This window comes from Panthera pardus, unplaced genomic scaffold (assembly GCF_024362965.1).
Source record: "Panthera pardus isolate Hobbes unplaced genomic scaffold, ASM2436296v1 HiC_scaffold_26, whole genome shotgun sequence".
In the NCBI taxonomy this organism is placed as follows: Eukaryota; Metazoa; Chordata; class Mammalia; order Carnivora; family Felidae; genus Panthera; species Panthera pardus.
The window spans coordinates 37,314,712-37,337,686 of record NW_026526832.1 but is presented as its reverse complement, the minus strand read 5'-3'; positions in this window follow the sequence as shown (position 1 = coordinate 37,337,686).

The window sequence follows — 22,975 nt, the reverse complement described above, 5'->3', positions numbered from 1 at the left end:
CCAGCTCAGGGGGCTGAGATAGCACACACCCCACGGTCGGGCCCACCCGTGGGTCCCCTCTGAGGCCCCGCATAGACAGGGGGGCAGCCAGGATCACCGGCATTGACTCACAGCCGACCCAGGACCCTCGCACACCTGGGAAGAAGCCCAGCAGAGACGAGAAAAATCACCCGGCTGAGCCCAGGCTGAACTGGTGACCTGCCCAGCCACGGGCCGGGTCAACGGTGGTGGCTTGAGGCCACCAAGTTCTAGAGTGGCCTCCATTCGGAAATCCGCCTGTGTCTCTGATCACATCTACACCCACATAAGTACCAAAGGACGTGGCGAAAAGAATAACGTTCAATAGACGCACAGGTAGAGACTTGCAGAAAATAAAAATCGTTACAGGCAGTGAAACCAGCAGACGTATAAATCTCGTCCCTGTGACTATCTTAACAATTATTTCAAAAATACGCATCCGTTCAAGTTCACCATCGGAACACCTGTGCGACTGGGAGAACTCGGGAGACGGTCAGTGTGTCTGGTGTCAGGCCCCAAGGTTGGGAGCGAACACGATTATGTTATGGCTTGTTACGGCTTTACGCAGCACTTTCCTGTATGTTACTCTGCTTTATTGCTTAACATATATATTTTTTAAGTTTATTTATTTATTTTGAGAGAGACAGAGGTGGTGCGAGTGGGAGAGGGGCAGAGAGAGGGAGAGAGAGAATCCCCAGCAGGCTCCACACTCAGCACAGAGCCGGATGTGGAGCTTCAACCCCCGGACTGTGAGATCATGACCTGAGCCGAGACCAAGAGCCGGATGCTGAAACGACTGAGCCACCCAGGCGCCCTTACTCTATTTTTAATAAAGCGTACCTGTGAGGTAAAGAGGAGCTTGACTCGGCATCGCAATTTTTTGCGCAGTTTGCCAGGTAGCACGGAGTCCGCCCGTCGGGGCCAGGACTCACCCCCCAGAGCTCCTCTGGGGAACCCTGGGCGCATTCTCCTGCCTCCTGCTGGCCAGTCCTCTAGCAAGGGTGGGCTACAGGCCAGGTTTTGCTCTGTCACCGGTGTTGTCGCTGCCCCGACTGTTAACCTGGATTCTGTCTCCTCCCCTTCCGGATTAGTGTCATTCCCCATTTGCGGGAAGTCCGCTCAAGAACTGCCTAGTCCTTCATCACTAACCTGGAGCTGCCCTTCTGGGATGGGTTGAGATTCAGTCTGTAATCAGACCGTAACATCAGGTGACGAAAAGAAAAAAATATATATTGGAAACGAATAAAGTTTATCATCTTCTTACTAAACCCGACTCACGTTAACGACATACAGATGTACAAAACCCCTACGAGCACTACCTAAACCATGATTTTCAGGCATAAGCAAGTGGTATGTATTATGGGTGGAATTGTACCCACCCCAACGAGCTATGTTGAAACCCTCACATGTAGGATTAGCCTGTAGGAACTACCTTGGGGCACGATCTTATTTTGAAGTAGGGTCATCGCAGATGGGATTACTTAACACGGGCTCACACTGGAGTGGGGTGAACCCCGAACCCAATATGACTAATCTCCTCATAAGAGGGGACGTTTGGACACAGACACAGGCTCAGAAGGAACATCCTGTGAAGATAAAGACAGAGGTTAGGGCGAAGCATCGACAAGCCAAGAACGCCGAGGATTGCCAGCCAGCCATCCGATGCCACCAGAGAGGCTGGCACAGACTTCTCCATCACAACCCCAGAAGGAACCAGCCATGCCAACGACCTTGATCTTGGACTTCTGGCCTCCGGAACTGTGTGACAGGACGAATTTTGTTAGCTTAAGCCTCCTCCCCGCGCCCCCGTCCGCAGGTTTGTCCGGCCGCCCAGCCCTGACACGGAGTGCTCACGCGTGTGTGCCATTGTTATTGAAAATGGCACGATTCCAGTTGAGTGTGTCCAACTGCGCCCCTCCTCCTTCTCCCAAGTCCCACAGAAATAGCAGTGAATATGTACATAGGGAATTCATCCATAATTATGCCAGGAACGTTGCAAGAAGACTCGTTACTGGGTCGGGGACTGTTTTAGAAAACCACATTTTTAGAAAACCAAAAAGAAGCCATTTTGAGACTCAGCATCACGGGAGGGGAGGCTGCACCCGAAGACACACCTACAAGTCTGTGGGGCACACGCTTCCTTGCTAACCAGAGAACCAGCGTTGTCCAGTGAGCAGCTTCTAGGCTCGGAAGGGCTTGAAAATCTGCGACAGGGAGAGAAGCAGTGTGTGCCCAACATCAAATAGCAGCGCCTGTCATAGCCAGGAAGTGGCTTAAGACCCAGAGGCTGAACGGCAACGTGGACTAGTGTTGGAACGCAGCCCTTTCCGCCACCTGCACGGCCCTGCCCCGCCCACCCCGCCCCCCAGATGATTTCTCTCTGCAGTGACTGCTAGAATGTCTGAAGGTACCGTCTGTAGATGCTCGGAGAAGAAGACACACCGAGGTGGGGTGGCGGCGACTGAGTGGGGACCGCCTCCTCCCTTGACTGCCTCCCCCTCAAACTTGGCATCAGCCAGAGAGAGGCAGGGTCTTCACCCAGAACACATCATCTCAAGGAGTGAAAACGTGGCCCCAGGCGTCACAACTCTGACGGTACCTACGATACCTACCCTGTCACCAAAACCAGCATTGCCAGTCGTGTTTTTCCCTCTTGTGGATGTGAGGAGGACAACTCTTCAAGCATATGACTCTAGTTGAATTCATTTCAAATGTTTCTACGTTGTTCTACAACGTTAGCTGAAATGAATGAAAGGGGCAGCTCTCAGTTTCGTTTGGATCTCAGCTTCCGAGTCCGGGGCCCAGAATTTTCAGGAAATAGCCAATGAGCGAGGGGCTTGGTGAGAGTCTTCGGCCGAGGAAAATCGGCAAAATCAGCGGGATAGCCCAAGTTATGTTGTGATGATAAACCAAAAAAACAAGCAAAAGAAAACAAACAAAAAGCCCAGATTCACGGTGGCTGGAAACAGCAAGGTCCATCTCCCCCTTCGTCATATCAGCCAGGGCCACTACCCCACACGTCACTCCAGGCCCCCAGCGTCCAGCCGGTTGACACGAACTGGCATCCTCCTGCACATCACTGGCTGAAACAAGTCACACGGCCCCAGGTGACCACAGAGATCCAGGAAGGAAGTCTTTCACCGGGAGGTCCAAAGCTGCACACGTACTAAGAAACATTCACAACTAACACATGGTTTAGATCATTCTTATTTCATGAAATGAAAACTTGTGATGAACGCCCACATCGTGTAATACTAATAAGCAGGTGAGATTATATAAAGCCGTTTATTTCCATGCAAACATTATCATTCTCCCTCTCTCTCTCTCTCTCTTTTATAATTTTCCCCCAAAACTGAACACAGTTTCTATAGCAAGCCTCTACTTGGCCCAATGGCAGAAACTGACGATTAGACAATTGGGTCAATTTAGTCAAATAGATGGGTTTTTGTTGTTTTTTTTTTTAGCTCAGGGTTTTGTGTACATTACAACGAGGAATCGGCTTCCATGGCCAAAGGATAGGACTTCCTCTGGAAGCTACGCCTGGCCACATGGCTATTCCCTGAAATGTGCGCCGTACTCCCTGGCTGGAGGTCTCGAGTCGACGCGCCTGGCCGTCGCTGGAGTGTAGGAGCCCTCATCCCGGTTGGGTCGTCCGGGTCGGGCGTCCTTCTCAGCCACGTGGAAGGAAAGGCCAACTGAAATCCGTCTTTGGTAAACAGGACGTGCTCCCGAAGGCCGGCGGTGGTGTGAGCCTCTCTGCCCAGCACCGCTTCCCTGTGGCGCTCACTCTTCGCAGGTTCTTACGGAGGCGTTGTGCACCTCGCCGACTCTCAACCTCCTTGTTGGGGCGAGGGGTCTGGGGAGTGAGCTGGGAGTGAGTGGGTGGCTCAGATCCGCTGGCAGTGGTGACGCTAACTCAGCAAGGGTCCACACAGGTGTAGCCTGCACATGGAAACGCCAAGAGGTGGCCGCTCGCGTTCCTTTTCCATTCTACTCTGGAAGACAGTAGAGGTTAATATCTAATTTAAACGGAGAGGGTGGTGAGGCCAAAAGGCATCGCATCGATGCGTTGATCAATATTTTAAAATACTGCCGAGACACACACGTAGACTTGACCAGGTAAACGTGCCACCTCAATAGACGTTGTCCCAGTGTGACGATTGCCAACTCCTGGGTTTCTCCAGACCTAAGATCACATCTCTCTCTAGCTGTTTACCAGTTGTTTCAGAGTAGGCAAAACAGTTCACCTGTGTGAGCCTTATTTTCCTCGAATGTTTGGTGTAGACCAGTGTTGGCATAGAATAGACACTCGGTAAATGGTAGTCCTCGCTACTGCTATTAAATTCATTATTATGGGCGCCTGGGTGGCTCAGTCGGTTGAGCGTCCGACTTCTGCTCAGGTCACGATCTCGCGGTCCGTGAGTTTGAGCCCCATGTCGGGCTCTGTGCCGACGGCTCGGAGTCTGGAGCCTGTTTCGGATTCTGTGTCTCCCCCTCTCTCTGACCCTCCCCCGTTCGTGCTCTGTCTCTCTCTGTCTCAAAAATAAATAAACGTTAAGAAAAAAAAATTTTTTTTTAATTCATTATTGATTAATGGTAGGAGGCTCTAGAAGTGATCCGGCACAATGAAGGATGGGAAATTGAGTTGTATCTCATCCGTGCTTTATGAGTGAAATGTAACATAGATTAATTCAGGAAAATCAGTGGTCACAAAGTTTTTCTGTATTAATATAATCATATCTACAGAAAATTATTGGCGTGATATGATATCTGGGATTTGTTTCAAAAACTCCAGTACATCAGTTATTAATGTAACACGATGGCCGGGAAGTATTGATTGTCAAAATGGGATAATGGAAACGTGGGTTCATCGTGTTCTATTTTCATATATGTTTGAAATTTTCTACTATATATTTTTTAATCGTTGGTATGCATAACATATCTGAAGCCACCCAGACAAGGTGATTTTACATTTATGGGTATGCTGAATCAAATCACTTTTATAAAAAGATAGCCCTTTAATTAATCGTCCCCTTCCCACATGGTGACATCTCATGAAATTTCCATAGAATTTGAAGGTCCCCCAAGGGAAAAATATATTAAAGGTGACCTCATTAGATAAGATACAGGACAACGATCAGTTTAAAAAGATTATTTGTTTGTTAAAGTCTAATGGATTTTAGACTCACATATGATATTAGATTTATTAGATTTATTAGATTTATAATTCAAAAAATATAATGTACCACATTCATTAGACATATTTAGTAGAATATAGCTGTTCCATTAGAATGTGTCTTGAACCCCTAACAGGCTAGTCGTTCTATGAAATTCTTGATGGACATTATCTCGTACTGTTCCACAATGTTCTTCCATGGGTAGAATGGAGACGTCCCCATTTTACTGGTAAGTAAACCAAGGCACAGAAAAGTGAAGTAACCTGCTTGAGGAAATTCAGCTAGTAAATGAAGTCACCGTAGCCAGGTCTCTCTGGCCCAAAGCCCTCGACTCTCTTGTGAGCTCTTACTTGACCAACACTGCTGTCCATTTAACACCTAGAAGGCGTCCTTCAATATAAAGCCATGAATGAGATCATCCAATTAGGCCAACACTGAGAATAACGCCTCAAAATCAGATTCTGCCTGTTACGGGGAGAGTGTGATGTCTGGCTGGTGTCCGAGGCTGCCAGGCCCGGGTGTGACATCAGTTGGCCGTGCCTGGGGCTCATTTGAAGTCCCCCCCCCCCCATTCTGGCCTGAGGGCACCTGCTTCCAGGCAAAGGTGAGGCCCAAGCCCAAGGGCTCTTGACCCTCGAAGCTGTCCACGCTGGGGTTTTGTGCAAAAGCCGCCTCGCCTGTGCTCGGAGAGGCCTGCAGTGACAGCTCAACCCCAGAGGGTTTCCTGCTGACCTCGGTGACCAACCTGTTTGCCCTTCGGAGGGAGCGTTAACTCTTGGACTTTGCCCCTCTGCAACCGCATTTATCACTCGTGTTTATGTGTTTATACAACCGCTTACATTGATTGCTGGGTTCGTGGCCCCTCTGTGTACGCAGCTCTGGGGAGGCCGGAGCCCAGCCCCATGAATCCCAATGCTCCCTGCACCCGGGCGACGCCTATCAGAGAGGGTCGGTGCTCAGCAAAACAAACGTGTGTCGCATCCGATCCTTGTGTCTCTCCTCTGTGTTAAACCCCTTCGGCTCATCGACCTAAACTGTGTGTAATCCTATTGCTTGTAGCCAAAGCTCATTAATAAATGGCACGAACTATTTTGTTTTTAAGTGGTGCTGTTTACGCAGTGGGTCCGAGGAAGAAACGCATCTGGCGAACGTAGAGTGTGCGTTTGCTTGCGCACCGTACTCTCCCGAAGTTTGGGAGGCCTAGCTCTGCTCCAGGTCAACCACCAGCTCACTCTGCAGCCCCCGGCTAATCGCAGAGCAGCACAGGGCCCCAGCCTCCTTATCTGCGGTTATTTGCCTGCAGAGATTAAGAGCTCAGCCTCTGCACCGAGGAAGACGAATCTGAGTTTGCACAGAGGCTACGCTAACTACTTAGCTCTTGGGCAGGATATTTAGATTCCCTCCGCCTCAGTTTCCTTGCCTGTGAAAAGGGACTGGCAGTGCCTGTCTCAGCAGGTTCTCCTGAGGATTAGAGGAGACGATGTGCCCACAGAGCATGCGCTTCGCCCAACGCCTGGAGCATAATCACTGTTTTCCAAGTGTGGGTTTTTCTCCCTACTCTGATCCCAGGCCTTGCAGAAGCTCGAACGAGACGATGCAGGTGTCCCTGAGTCTTAAAAGGGAAAAGGTATTCATATACATGGACAGAGTCTTCCTCCCGGGCCCCCACGTTTGCTCCATCTTAGCTGGGCCGAAGGTCCTGCCGTGATGGGGATGGCACCGGTCTTTTCCAGAAGAACAGAGTGGCTGAAGCAATCCATCAGCTTGACAAAGGACGATGACGCTTGCCCAGTGACTGGGGAAAGAAGTGATGGGTCATCTTTTCACACACACACACACACACACACACACACACACCCCATTTTGAAGTCTTTTGTGTTGGTATTTGAGTCTTACAACTCACTTCCCACTACCCCCGCCCCCGGGGTGGGGGGGGGGCGGGGACCTTCAATCCTTGCATATTTTATAGCATTTCTCCTTCATAGGCATCGAGAGGAGATCCCCGTTCATGGCAGGAACGGTCGGGTCAGTCCAGGAACCCAGAGACGTAAAGCAGCAACACAGGGGGAAACGAATATCAAATCAGTAAAACGCAAAGGGAAATTGAGGGCAGGAGTCGCCCTGCGAGAAGCCCGGGCGGTAATTGTGTCTTAAGTCCTCCTCCTGGGCTTCATTATCGCCATCAGCAGAGATGATGGCTCTAGTTTCACCGAAGGTGGGTGCCAGGGCCCCTGATGGATCAGCTACCAATCATTAACTAAGTCCTTTTCTTCCTTCTCTCCTAAAGGACCAGGGCGGATTTGAGAGTGGTGATCTCAGAACAATAAAACGGCTTTAGAGGTGGAGAAGACATTATGAAAGAGAGCAAACAGCCGCTCCTGGGGATCTCCTATGCGGGATCTGGCCGAGCCCAGCTTAGAGCCTTTGCCACCACATAGCCTTGGGCACTTTCTCTGTATCTCCAAGCCATTCTGAAATTGAAAACGGGGGCAGAGGCATTTGAATGGGCCCTGAGGACCCCTGGCCTGCCAAAGTCCTCTGCTTTGTCATGATTTTCAGACTCAGTGAGAGGCATGCATAAGAAAGCAGAGGGTAAGGGGAAGGGCCTTTGGGCTGACTTCCTCCAAAACACTAATCTTCTAGAAGGCTTAAGGATTCCAGGGGCTCGTGGACATATTAGCATACTGCAGACGCTTGCAAGGGGCTTTGAAATGTTACTAAACATGTCGGCAAGTCGCCTTTCTGTGTTTTTCACAGCAAATAAGAAGCAAAAGGAAATCTTTGGCCAAACAGGTCATCTCTGATACTGATGCCGAGACCTTGGAATAGAACGTTAACATGTCAGACCCTTCACTCGTCACCTCCTCTGCCCTCATGGGGATAAGACAGGGTGTCTCGAGATTCAGATAAAAATATATATATACGCCAGATTTTTTCTAAGCCTTTTGGTACTGTATAAACAAAGAATATATCATTCCTTATAGCCGAAGACCTAATGTAACTTGCACGGCCCTCTTCTCTGTGTAGAAGTCACACTTACTACCTGCAGCAAGTTAAGAAAATAAAGATAAGCCTTCAAAGGTGAAAGCAGGGTGGAATTCCTCTGGCCAGCGTTCACCATTATAAATACACTGTTCACGCCGTTTCGGCATTTAAGTGAACTCGACATTAGACCGCGTGTGGCGTTTTTCATCATTGTATTTTATTTTCTTCATTATTTTAAATCCCAGGCATTTACGCATTGCCTGAGAACGTACCACGTGCTGGAGACTGTCCCAGGCTTCACACAAAGCCAGCCATTTAACACAGCAACGGGATGGCTATTGTCACCGGCATGTTTACATGAGGAGACTGAGGCACGAAGGTAAGTAACTCACCCAAGGGGCCTTAGCCAGGGGGTAACAGAGGCGAGACCGAACACCGGGCCTTTGGAATCCACAACGTGTGCCACTATCCACCAGGCTACACGGCCTCCTCTCTGGACGAGTGACCCCGTTGACGGGGAATAGTAGGTTTGGCCACGAATTACTATCAACGTTTTCTCCGCTGCTCTTGGCGAGGCCCTTTGCTAAGCGTCTTGCGTATACACGACATCCTGCCCAGTGGCTCTCTGTCCAGCTGCACTCAGGTGAAGTGAGACCTCCCCTCCAGAAAAGACCGGTCACGCATGCACGCACGGGCACTTCCCGCACACCACTGGACCCTTCCCATGCTTCCGGGCCCGGTCTACACCTTGGGGCGCTCTGGCTCCCGGATGGCCCCACCCACAGGCACCTCTGTTTCCTGAAACCCACACGGCGCAGGTCACATTTTAAAAATTCATTCTTCATTTTCATGAAATGCACACACACGGTTGTAAAGGGAAGAAGGATGAGGCTTTTATAGCCAGGTCCCATGTTTTCCCCTGCTGGTCCACAGCGTTCTCCACGGGTAGTGCAAAGCAGCACCCCGAGTAGAACCCGTGTGTCCCTGTGTGTTCCTGGATGGGGGACAGCTCCCTGGAAGAGAACCTGTCAGCTGTCCTGCAGAACGTTCTGGTTACGTGCAGCTTACCGAAAGCTTGAATTGATTTAAGCTAAACATTTTGGAGAAGAACACACTATCGGTTTGATCTCCTAAGTTACGCTCTTTTAAGTCCTCTTAACATTAGTAAGTACGTATAACGCCCCAGAAGATTACGGCTCAAAAAAGAAATCGGGGGGCGCCTGGGTGGCTCAGTCGGTTGAGCGGCCGACTTCGGCTCAGGTCATGATCTCACGCTTTGTGGGTTCGAGCCCCACGTCGGGCTCTGTGCCGACAGCTCGGAGCCTGGAGCCTGCTTCGGATTCTGTGTCTCCCTCTCTCTCTGTCCCCACTCATGCTGTTTCTCTCTCATAAGTGAAATTAAAACAATAAAAATAAACCGTGATTGTTCTTGTGTGTAACTCGCGGCATCTCCCACACATCAGCGTGGCTGGAGCCTTTGTTTACGAAGCCAGCGAGTGGACTGGTGCTGGATGGACACGGCGCCCTGGGGGGACGGATCCAGGTAGGCGCTGCACCTGCCCAGCAGACCGTCGTCGCTACAGCTCTTTGGAAGTGACGTTCCAGAACATCCGTGTTTCCGGAGGTGTCTCCAGGGTCTATTTGCCTGTCTGGATGCCGCTCATGGCTCGCATTGTCCACTATTAATAACTCCCCTGTTCTGGGATGTTTACAGATAAGCTTTCACGCGCCTTTCGAAGAACGGTTTCCTGTTCTGAGAAGCTCACGGTGTCACGTGCCCTGCCGGGCGCCGTGGGAAGCCACCCTCCGCGGGGAGAGAAGAACTGGCATTGGCTGGTCCCCCCCACCCCCCGTGCCGGGCACCCCTGTCCTGTCCGCACTCGCGGCCCTGTCCGTTACCCACGGTGTTCAGATGAGAACGCTGAAGAGCAGAGAGGTTAGTTAACTTTTCTAAAGTCACACAGCTCCCGAGCAGCGGAACCGGGATTCACGCCCCGCCTTCTGGTGAGTTCCAAGTTCCTGTTGCAACTGTCCACACCTGAGGATGTTGGCCGAAGCTGCCAGCTTGAGTCAAAAGTGCTGCCATTTACTACTTTTTATTTCGTTCTTAGAAATGACTTGATCCGACTGCAAGGACCCCCCAGCTGCCCCCAGCAAGGGCTCCTTCTCTCCTTGAGGCCCCCTCCTGCTGCTTTCCTCCATCCTGTGTGCTCCTGTCCGCCTCCCTCGGGGTCTGGGATGCCCTGCGGCCCCTGGGCACAGCAGGCCTGGGACGCACCATCGCATCGGAGGCGCAGCTGTCGCCCACCACGGGGACGCTCTGTTGGTGCCCCTGCCACGCAGCTGCTTGACTCCCAAAGCCTTTCCTGTGCCCTCTGATAGATGAGAACCGTGCACAGTTTCTGCAGCTCAGAGGACGCCCCATGGGGGCTGAGCTCCGCTGCTGCTTGTGGGGGACAGGTTCGCGCACACATCGCCCACGCTTCCTGTGCCCTCGGGTCCTTCCCCTGGGCAGGGGCTGTCTGTGCCGAGAGCCTCCCCGGTGCCCCTTCCTCCGCCGGTCAGGGCCAGCTTGCCTTCCTGGGTGAACCCACGGCTCAAAATCAACAGCATCCTTTCCTAGTCACACAGTATCTGGAACTTCTCCGTGTCCTCGGGGGTGAACGGGGGATAACGGCATCGCTACCTTTAGGGCTTGGAAAGGAAAACCCAAACACTAGCAGAGCGCCTGACAATAGTGAGCCCCGTCTTCCGTGTTCGTGTGCACGCGCCTGTGTGCACACGCGGGTCTGGTGAGGCTGGACGTTCCCAAAGCTCATCGGCCCGATGGAAACACTTTCTTCCTGCTCCGAACCCGCCAGTTCCCCAGGTGGGGAAGTCCCCTGGGAGTCGCAGGTGCCAGGCCAGTCGCCGTGTGCTTCCAACTCTGCAGCGGCCAAGTGTGCCTTCGCTGGCTCCCCTCTGCACGCGTTCCAAAGGGGGAAGGTGCGTGTGAGTCCCGAGGGCCGTGTCCACGTCTGGTCTGCTCTGTGTTCTCTCCCAGAGAGCGGGGCCGGGACGCCTACAGTGACCATCATCGACCTGTGTTGAAATAAGCCAATGGATACGTGAGTGTCTAATCTCCCCAGGCCACTTTGAATTATGATTTTTGATATGCCAAGCCACCTCCAGAAAACATTTACTCAGCGACTGATCTAGGGCCACACAGAGCAGGGCGGCCGGTGCCCCAGGAAGCTAGAAATTCAGGTCTTGCCCTCCAGCTCACCACGGGAGGGTTGACCACCCCCCCCCCCCAATTCTGCTTTCCCTGGGAAATGAACCAGACAGCGCCCAGCTCTGTTCATTTCGAGCGTTTGTTGGCCAAGCTGAGTGTTGTGCACCCGGGACGGCCCTGCACACCCATCCTGAGCTTTCCAGCGCCCCCTTGGTGAACGCTGCCTTCTGCTAAGTTCCCAGTTGTGGCTGGTTGTGGCTGCACCCCACCGTGATGGGCTCACGTGAGGCCACATTACACCCAGAGAGACAGAGAGATGAAACGGGGACTGTCAGAGTTTCCTGATGCCTCGGTCCCCCGGGGCTGTCCCTCAGCAGTGGGAATTAAATAGACCCATCAGTCCTAATGAAAAGTCGCAATTTTTCTTTCCGTAGCATAGAATGGATTCCCTGGAAAATTAAAGCCTTTGTATTTTGCCCTTGTTTACTGAGCAAAGCATTAAATATACAAGCCAATCCCTCAAGCTAATCTTCCTCTTTATCCACAGAAACAGAAAGTAGATTAGTGGTTGCCAGGGATGGGGGGTGGGGGGGGGCGACTGCTACTGGGGATGGGGTTTCTTGGGGTGATGAAAACATTCTAGCAGTAGCTGTTGGCGCAACTCTGTGAAAAGCACTGGATTGTAGATTTGAAAAGCCGGCATGTTACAATATGGTAATTATTCTGCAAAAAAAAAAAAAAAAAAAAAAAAAAAAAAAAAGCTGTTATTTAAAAGCCACAACGGCGGAGTAAACCTTCACCACTTTTCCACGGGCCCCCCCGCCCCCCTCCCCCCCCCCCCCCCCCCCCCCCCGCCTCCACTCCCGCCCTTCTGCCTTCTGGGAACTTCCAGCAGGAGGAAGGGCAAAGACACAGCGCTTGGGAAAACCCAGGCTGCTGGGACCAGGAGGGAAGATTCCTAACCAGCAATTAGGCATGGGCTGGAGGCAGGGAAGGGCACATTTGTGACAGCTCCCTAGGCCAGATAACGAAGGCATTTGCTTCCTTTGTGTTGTGTCTCCATCAATTAGAAGGTGTAGCCACAGGATAAAGTACAGGATGTTTGCCCTTTAAAGCCCCTGAGCACACCTTGAAACTTGAGACCGGAGGCTGTTGGAAACAGACCCCTTGCCCAGGGAAGCCAGGAAGCTCTTTTTCCCAAGGACTCACATGCTTTGTGCCGGAGGGAGGACAGGGCTGGCCTAGAACTCATGGCACGCACTGCTTTTGTTTAAATGCTGGAAATGTTCACTAAGAGAGCCCCATCAAGGGTCGAGAGATTAGCAACCCAAACGTGTCCAGAAAAATACCAACTGTGTGCTCGGAGATGCGGAGCGCTGAAGGAGAAGTCCCGAAAGGAAAATTCTTTGCTCAGAAGCCAGCGGACCTGGGAGAGAAATCGGGCCTCTGTCTTCCGTGTGTGAAAGATGCAGTCCTGGTCTTGAAGGGATCAACCCAGTTCTCTCCGAGGGGTCTTCACCTCCCGTTGCTCGTGGGCTCCTGAACGGGGCGAAGCTGGTGTTTCCTGCCTTCCTTGGAGCCGAGGTGGAGCAGAGCCATCTGAAGGGCCCCCCTCCCCCGGCCTGGGATGGGACAGAGACAGGGCACGAAGCAGTAAAGTGGGAGGGGTGGGGGGGGTCAATGAATGGGCTGCCTGTGTCCCTCCAAAAGATAATTCAAGTCCTAACCCTCCAGTGCTTGAAACAGGGTCTTTGTAGACGTGAAGCTAAGAGGAGATCTTTGGGGGGGGGGGTCCCAATTCAATATGGCTCCTGTCCCTGTGAAAACAAACTCAGATGCAGGGAGAAGGTGCCCATGAAGACAGAGGTCCGGACAACGCTTCTACAAGACAAGGCAAGGACTGTCCGAGACTTCCAGCAAAGCCCGAGAAGCTGAGGCAGAGACTCGGGACGGCATCTCCCTGACGGGCTCAGGGGCCCCACGCTGACAGACCGGGTAACTCTGGCTTCCGCCTCCAGAACCCTCGGAGACAGTACATTTCTGTCCTTCGGGTTGTCCAGCCCGTGATGCTTTGCAACGGCGGCCGCAGCGAATTGACATAGGACATCCTGTCCTGTCCTCGAAAGATGAGGGGTTCTCCAGGGAAAGGAAGGGTAAAGGACCTCCGTGCCCAAGCTGTGTAGGTGTTCAAGCCGTAGACTTGGGAAGGTGCTGGCTCGGCGTGGCTCGGGAGCAAGGGACAGAAGCAGATGAGCCTGGAAAGACGGGCCAGAACTGACGGCACCTTCAGGAATGGCTTGATCTGGGAGACAACGGGGAGCCTGTGTAAGCAGGGACTGGAAACGATGACAGAAAGAAAGATACATAATCCTGCAAGAATAGAGAAGCCCCTGGGAGCCTCCCACGGGGCCTGGGAATCCGAGAGGGGCCGGGAGGGGCGCTGTGAAGCCCGAGCAGCAGGCTGGTCAGTGGGCAGAATGAATACTGGTGTTTCTGTAATAATCAGAGAGGCTTATTTGTCCACCCACCTGCCTCACTGCCCCTGCAGCCTGATACACGGCCTGTACCTGGGACTTCAGGACATGCTGCCGTGGGCTCGGGGGCCCCCGGGGAGGGGTCGCCTGTTCTTCCCGGCAGCTCCGGAGAGGAGAGCGTCCGACTGCCACGTGGCCCCCACGAAGGTAAGTGGAGACCCCTGGCTCTGGGAGTAGCGGTTCCCCATCACCCCAGGGTCCAGCTAGAAGTGAGCCAGCCCCGGTTACTCTGGGACTCGGTCGCACTGCAAGCTTGCAGCGTTTTGCACCCCAAACATGAAGCCAAGCTTCCTCGTGTCACCAAGGCCCGTTCGGCCAGCGGACGTGTGTGGCTTCTTGTCTTTGCTGCCCCGCGTGGTCTTTTCCTGGTGAAGGAGGCCCCCATGTACGTCGATGCTGTGGCTCTTGCCAGAGGTCGGGAGGGGCCCGGGACTTACATAATCACTTCACTCCAGTCACCGGAACTCCTTGTCAATACGTCCCGCTGCCACCGAAACTGGGTATCGGGGGGCCTGCGGGCGCCGGAGGAGGGCCCCCTGCTCACTCCCTGGGGGGAACACACAGACGGGGATCCTATAAGGGGGGTGTCAGGTGCCCCCGGCCTGGCCTCCAGCGGCCTTTCTCTGGGGGCAGTGGATTCTTCCTCCAGGGTCCTGTGCCCTCTTCTTTTCTTTTCTTTTTTTTTTTTTTTTATGTTTATTTATTTATTTTGAGAAAGAGAGGGAGGGAGAGAGTGTTGGGAGAGGCAGAGAGAGAGGGAGAGAGGATCCCAAGCAGGCTCTGCACTGTCAGCGTGGAGCCCTAGGCGGGGCTCGAACCCACGAACCAAGAGACCATGACCTGAGCTGAAACCACGAGTCCAGATGCTTAACTGAATGAACCACCCAGACGCCTCACCCTTTTGTTGACTTGTACACATTTTTTTTTTCTTTTCGTTTCTTGAGGACAATAAAATAAGAGGACCGACTGGACCCCCTGCATTTTCAGGATTCTCCAAAGCCTTTGCTGGGACAACCAGACTAGGGACTTTCTTCTGCAGATTTGAGATGAAAACGCCCCCTGCCTGGCCTGAGTGCCTCTCACTTCTTTCCCAGGCGTGTGTGCGCCCACGGGGGTTAACAAGCCCGCTTAAAAAGCTGTTTCTCTGACCTGCATCAACGGCTGCGTCTCTGGTGAACTTGTAGGGAACGTAAAGTGAGTTCACTTAGTTATTTGTTTCCTTTTGTGCACGTTAAAGTGGCCACTTTGCAAAAAACGGTCCGGGCATCTGTTTGCTTTCCGTGCAACCTGTGAAACAGCATCGCGATTGAAAGCCAGAGAGGGGTTGGACACCTGTGACAATCCCTGTGGAAGACGCAGTCACGGCAGAACGGCTGACAATTACTATTCCCTGGGCGGCACAACCGTGTGGTGCTTGACGTTGAAAGGAAGAGGTTCCCGTCACAGGGACATCTCCTCCCAGGGGCAGGAAAGGGCCTTGGTACAGGTGCACGTGATAGAGTCACGGCTGCAGAAACGATGGAGCCGCGTGCACGCTGACGTTGGGCGGTGGTGCTCAGACTTCCACAGCTGTCCCATGTGGCATCACCGGCCCGTTTACCCAAACTGAGCCTAGCTAAAAAGTCACCGTCTACTGGGGCGCCTGGGTGGCTCCGTGGGTCAAGCGTCTGACTTCGGCTCAGGTCGTGATCTCCCAGTTTGCGGGTTCGAGCCCCGCATCGGGCTCTGTGCTGATGGCTTGGAGCCTGGAGCCTGCTTCGGATTCTGTGTCTTCCTCTCTCTCTGCCCCTCCCCTGCTCGTGCTCTGTCTCTCTCTCTCTCTCAAAAATAAATAAACATGAAAAAATTTTTTTGTTTAGAGAAATGTGGTCCATGGGGCGTTTTGCTGTCCTGGTGGCCGATTTTTGAGATAACAAGGAAAGGGCAGTTGTTTACATCTTCTCTTCAAAAAAGGTATGCCCTATATGCCTTCTATTGGAATGTTTTGGGGCTTTTAAGATTTATTCAAGGTAATTAATGGCCCACGTTTTCTCAGAACGTGATATGGACGTTGCACAATTAGCTTTTGTCAAACAATATGGCGAATGGATTTCCAGCGACAAGCGAAAACCAAACCTGTGTAAAATTATCAGCATGATTCGGGAATTCGAAGTAGGTTCATTGCCTTCTCAATTTCACTTTAAAAACCCAGCCAGGCTCGTCAAGTAAACTGCTGGAGGTGGTCAGAAGCACTGGGCTTATTACCGAAGAGCCCTTGAGGACATGTTTGTGAAAGAATGTGTCGTTCCTCGTGGTGGTTTTCGACCACCATCAGAAAAGCCATTTCTGCAACGGGCTGTAGTCATTTATCTGTAAAGAAAACTCATCGCATTCTTATTCTTGCTTAATTTTGTGTATTTGATTTCAAAACAAATCCACTCATTCAGTCATTCATTCATTCGTTTATTCCTTCGTTGAGGGAGCTGTAGGTGGGCAAGCGTCCACAAGAAGCGGCAAAGCCACAGTAGATGCCAGACGGGCACAGACGCGAGTCCCCGCACGGGTGGGTAGCACGCAGGAGGGCCGGGAGGAGTCCCACCAGGGAGTCAGGGCAACACGGATGCTCAGGGAAGGCTGAGGGGAAAGCTGGGACTTAGCCGAGTATTAACGATTGAGAAGCAAGGGCGCCTGGGGGCTCAGGCAGTTAAGGGTCTGACTCCTGATTTAGGCGCAGATGCTGATCTCACGGTTCATGGGATCGAGCTTCACGTCAGGCTCTGTGCTGACCACCTGGAGCCCGCTTGGGATTCTGTCTCTCTCCCTCTCTCTTTCTCCCTCTCTGCCCCTCCCTCACTCATGCCGTCTCTCTCAAAAGAAATAAATAAACGTTAAAAAATTAAAGACTGAGAAGCATTGTGGTCAGGTCACCTCTGTGAAATTGAGGAGAGGCCTCTCCGACCGTCAAGGCGGTTTGCAGGTTCAAATGCACTTGCTGCCAGAAGCTGTTTGAGCTGGCCGGGAGGGCCACAGCTTCTTGGGTCAGTGGGGGTGACAGCCGACTCCCAGGGCTACGGTGTGGACTGGAGTAGGAGTGGGCTGGCCGGGGCCTGTTCGGCCCCGCCTACAGTCATCAAAGGGGAGCTGTTGACTCTCTCTGGAACACTCTCTATGAATCGAGACATATTTCTTTCTTTTTCTGGCCGTTCCTTCCTCTGCCCTTTCTAGGAAATTCTCAAGCTTTGAGAAAGACCAAAACAAACCAGGCTCTGCTCTCCACCCCTTACACACCCTTGCACGCCTCTGGGGATGAACAGAAAGTGACCGGGTGCCAGAAGGCGAATGTTACCATCGAAGGGAACGTCCGTTTGCTACGGCTCAGTCTCGTCCCCAAATCAGGCAGCTTTCGCTCGCCTTGGACAGTGGGATCTGAACGTTAGCATGAGCTACCTCTGAAATACTCCTCACTACTGTGTTTGAACAAAAAATTCGACCTTGTTTTGTTCAATGTTTGTCTGATATTCCAACATAGTCTACCAGTCAATATTTATGAAGAAACCTGAAGACCTTGTGTTATTTTTTTAAATTATTTTTAATGTTTTATTTATTTTTAAGACAGAGAGACAGAGCATGAGCAGGGGAGGGGCAGAGAGAGAGGGAGACACAGAATCTGAAGCAGGCTCCGGGCTCTGAGCTGTCAGCACAGAGCCCGACGCGGGGCTCGAACTCACGAACAATGAGATCATGACCTGAGCTGAAGTTGGACGCTTAACCGACTGAGCCACCCAGGTGCCCCTGAAGACTTTGTATTATTTAAAATATCAGAGAAAGTCAATGTTGGGGAGTATATATACATAGAGCAAAGAATCAGTTATTAAGTTCAGAATCCATGTTAAATCACGTGGGATGTGTCACCAATTGAAATACGAAATACAAAGAATTCTTTGGCTTGGTTCTCTTAGCCGTCCATCCCTCAATCTCCAGCATATTGTCACAAATCAGTGTGTGCTCCAGGCAATGTGGCTCAGAGGCTGTGACAGGTGAAAATCTTCCTTCTCGTGGCAAGTGTCCAACTGATATTTTTTTCAGAATATTTCTCTCCAGCCAGGAGCATGTGACAGAACCCAGTACACAGGCTGGCATGAATCAGTCCCGTGGCCTGTGATTTCCAGAGCCCTCCGTGTGCCCCAGACGCCTCTCTGGGACGGTGGGGGCAGGTTAGCCTGGTGACACTGACGAGGACACTCTTGATCCGTTGGATAAACGGAGTTTCTTTGAGCAAACCAAAGATGCCCACAGCATCACTCTCAACCCACGTTCCCCATGCTTCTCCTTGAGGTCAAGTCCCTAAAGTGGGGGCTCTGTGCACCCCCAACGGCTTCAAAGTATTGAGTCCATGGTAGGTTGACTAAGGGAGGCGAAGGCAGTGGGGGTAGTGTGCTTGCCTTCAAGGAGCTTAAAGACAGTTAACCCAGGGGGTGGTTTGGGAGCTGAGTTGATTCAGATGTAGGACTTTTCAATCTATATTATCAAGAGGCTTGAAAACCCTAAACGATTTTTCTTTCAAAGAGCTGAGAGGTTAGCCAGTTTCAAAACCACTTCATGCTGCAAGTTCACAAGCATGTAAACATAGTCCTTTTCTTGGAAAAGGGCGTAGCAATTGGAATCAAGGTGGTTTCCTTGGATCCTTGGTTTTACGGTAACACGGGAAGTTTGACAATTTACTATTAAAAAGAACGTGTCTTCAGAGCCCCAGAACGTGTCTTCAGAGCTTGGCTCCCACCTCCAGTGTAGACAGGAAGGCTGTTTTCCTCGTGCCTCCCACAGCAGCCTGCTGAGCTCCAGGCTTCCTCAGGGCGGCTCTCGCTCCCGAGCCGTCCCAGGAACACTGAACAAATGTCCCCACTTTAATCTGCCATTAGAACTGGCCTCCTGACTCCCACACTGTCAGCACATCATTTTGCCTCTTTCACCGAACTCCGGAACCATAAGGGAAACACTGTCCGCCCGTGGTCCCAGAGACGGCCCGCGCTCCCACCTCCTTCAATGCAGGCGGGGCCCCTCTGTCCCCCTGCCTGGGGTCCATCCCACCCGTCCAGATGCCGTGGTGGCCCCACTCTCTCTCTTAAGCTCGTTTTCCAAAATCTTCAACCATTCCCTATACGCTGGCTCCTTCCTGACCTCAAGGAAGTATCTCGAACATCTCCAAACTTAAAAGAAGATAAACACCCCCTTGGACTCATTCTCCTCGTGGGTACCATGTTCTCTCCCGTGCCCGCACCTGAGTTTTTACACGCATCCCACGCTGCGTTTCTGCGTCCCCCGCCTGCCCGGTCCTGGTGTGTCCTTTCGCTCCACGCACTGAATCTGCTCTTGCCAAAGTCTGGGAGATTCCTCTGTGTATCTGAACCCAACAGGTGCTTTTCCGTTCATTTTTCTTGGCTGCTGTGAGCATCTGAACTGTCTCCCTGTGTCCGACTTTCTCTTGCCTTCCTTGCCAGTACGTTTTCCTGACTCTCCAGTCTTATCTACCACTTTCTCCTCAGGCTCCTTTATTGCTTTTTTGGTTTCTGCTCCGTCTTGAGAAGCAGTTTTCCTTAACCTTTGGCCCCCAGGGTTCCCTTCTGTTCCCATTGTGCACAGGCTCCCGGGGCCATCCTGTTCCTCCACAAGGCCACCTGGTCCGCACGTCCACTCGGGGCCTGCGCTTCTGTCTGTGCTCTGGGGTTCCAGAGGGTCCTTCCGATTGCCTCTGCTCTCGGATTCCTCAAACGCATCCCCAGACCAGCCTATTCAACGTTGAGCTCATCATCAAGCTCTCTGTCCTCTGCAAAGTCGCCTTGGCTTTCTATCTCCTGGCCTCCCTCCGGGGCCCCAGCCACCCCGTTGCCCAAGGCGGGAGCCTGAGTGGCCAGAAGGTCCTGGGAGCAAGCTTCCCACCCAGGTCCGCCTTCGAGAGAACCCGCTGGTGCAGTGGTTCTCGGACGCCCATCAGCTGCCATATCTCCACGCCTGCTGGGGGGTGCAGGGGGAGGCCACACCGTCCCGGTGGCTCCCTGCCCTGCCTGTCCCACGCAGCCCTCTTTGCGAAGGCTCCGTTTCCTCCGCGACTCGCCGCGGGCCCTGCCAGGGCCACTTAGAGGTGCACCGCAACCCCAGGCCTCCTCTCTTCCCCGTGCCCTGCCACGGGGGTGGGCTCGCCTCATGCACACCTACGCCCTCCCCTTGTCTTTCCCTCTGCACCCCATCTGTGCTCAGGTTACAGATGCCTCTCTCCTGCAGTATCACAGCAACCCCTGACTCTGTTCTTCTCCTGCAGAGTGATGCACAGGGGCAGATACCCATTCCCCTTGGTCCACGCTCCTGAGCAAGGTCCGCGGGAGTCTTCCTGCCTTTGCGGAGGGTCCACTGGATCTGGAGTCACCTCCATATGTAGCCTCGCTGCCGCCATCTTGAACCCGTCCAGTTACACAGCAGCTGAGGATGGGAATTTGCTATTTTGACCAACTAACTCCTAAGGTGTCCTTGTCCTCCAAGGTTTAGATTATTTGTCTGTTTCTTTATTTTTATTTTCTTAAGTTTACTTATTTTGAGAGAGAGAGAGAGAGAGAGAGAGAGAGAATCCCAAGCAAGCTCTGTGCTCTCAGCCCGCAGCCTGATTCACGAAATGTGAGATCGTGACCTGAGCCGAAATCAGGAGTTGGACGCTCAACCAGACTGAGCCCCCCCCCCCCCCCCCCGGGTGTCTTCAGAAATACTCCAATGCGCTTCGTCCCGCGCCCTGCCTCCCTCCCCACCCCACCGGGCGGGGTGCTCCTGCGTTGCCTTTCTGTAGCACCCTGATCCTGTCTTTTATTTCTACGGTTTGTCTTTGCCCTGGCATGTGGGCTCGTCTCTTGCGGACAAGGGGTTGGCCCACCTCCCGTAATTAGGCGTGAGCTCAGAGTAGGTCCACAACTGTGGTGCACGATGTGCTTGCTCCCCGCACGCAGTGCAGGCCTGGCTCAGGGAAGGTCCCCTTACGTCAACGATCGAGGGAACCAGCGAACATCTGCCTGAAGGAAGGACAAGGGGAGAAAAGACTCGTTTCCCAGGGAAACACGAAGGCAGCTAACACAATAGGGAAAGGAGGAGGCCAAAATCGGAGACTCCCAGCCTTGGCCCAGTAACAGATCCTGTGGCCGGATCTTCACCCCGTGGGCTCAGAGGAGGCGGAGAGAGGGAGACAGAGACGTCCCTCCTCCCGGGTTTATGTCTTCGGGCCTGTGAAACAGAGACTCCCTTCCGGAGATGGAGACTAGGTCACTTGGTTGTGACTGAAAGTACCCATACCACCTGACACGTTCAGGTTCAGGGAGTAAAGTGGCCGCACGACAGCCTATCTGTGGTTGGTCTCCTTCATCTGGTGCCACGTCCATGGACACGGGGTGCCGTCTGCCCCGCGTGCACGGAGTTTCTGAAGCCAGAGCGGCTCCCTTCCCATTTGCTCGGCAGGGTTGGGGTGGGTGCTGGGAGGGCAGGGCAGATTGCACTTGCTCTGGAAGGGGGCGGCTGGGAGGGCAGGGAGGACTGCATTTGCTCTGGGGGGAGTTGCTGGGAGGGCAGGAAGGATCGCATTTGCTCCAGGGGTGGGGTGGGGAGGGGCCATGAGGGCGGTGACCTCGCAAAGCTGGAGAGGCAAGGTGCGGAGCCCGGTGGACAAGACCCTTGGTTCTCGCTGGCTGGTCAGTTGCAGTAAATCAAGTTAAGTTGCACAAAAACTCCGGCTTTCTTTCCCAAACCCAACCCTCCTGGTCGCCCCTGCCAAAACAAGAGGAGAGGCGTTTCTTCTTCTTCGAGGACAGGGCTTAGGCTCTTGTGTGCCAGCCGAGCGTGGCTCTTCATCTCCATCCTTGGCAGAATCGCGCAAAGCTTTCTCTCCTCCAACAGACTGTTCTATTTTATTTCTCCGATTCGGGCAAACATACACGGGCGCGCCACATCGCCCTGTTAAAGGTAAAATCACCGCTAGTGATTCGAAATGTGAGCCGCGACGGGGCCGTGCATGGTCACCAGGTACGCCTCGTGCCCTCGACGACGGCGCGGGAGGGGCATCTCCATGTCCGGGGGCACACGGGGGCTTTGCAGGTGTCCTCAGCCTCCCCCCAGTCCACGCTGTTGAGACACTGGGGCTTTGTGACTGGTCTCCGGGTCCCGGGGTCCCGGGGTCCCGGGCGGGCTCCTCCCACACCAGCTCCTCCTTGGGAAGGCTGCGTAAGAACCGCCTGGTCTGGGTACCTGTCCAGCCTTCGTCCTCCTCACCCGCTGTTGGCGGAATTCGTGGGGGGTCCGCGCATTTCAGTGAGTGTCCTGTGTCGGCCACTTACATCAGCTTCCCTGACCCGCTCGGGGTGGTGGGGGGAGAAACCAGCCTCCTGGCCCCAGGGCCCCTGGTGAGGACAGGGAGAGAGCCACCGTGTGCCAAGAGCCCCTGCTGCGGTCCAGCCCCTGCCCTGCAACCCCGTGGATGCACCCACAACACCCCTGACTCTCCCACGTGCGGATAAGCAGGCTGCTCGGGGTGCTCTCTGAGCATCAGGGGGACAGATCCCTCCTACACCTCTCTCAGTGCCCCTCCGGCCACCTCTCCTGTGCCCTCCAGAGGTGTCACAAGAAATGCCCATCACCGTGGCAGGAGCCAAGACGAGTCTTCTGGAAAGAATGGGATCGGAAAAGAGGAAGCGCCCAGGGCCTCTGAAAGGTGCGAAGAGGTTTGGGCTGCGGGGGATTCAGGAGTCACGCAGGAGCCACGGCCAAGGGAAGGAGGCCGGGAAGGGGGGGGGGGCAGAGAAGGCGGAGGTGGGGGGCTAGCTGGGCTCCTGGCACACCGTGGCCCTCTCCCCGTCCTCACCAAGGGCCCTGGGGCCAGGAGGCTGGTTTCTCCCCCCACCACCCCGAGCGGGTCAGGGAAGCTGATGTAAGTGGTGGACACATGACACTCACTGAAACGCGCAGACCCCCCCCCCCCCCACGCTTCAGGACGTGGGCACAGGGTGACAGACACCCGTAGCTGGGCCTGCCCGGGAGCGCGG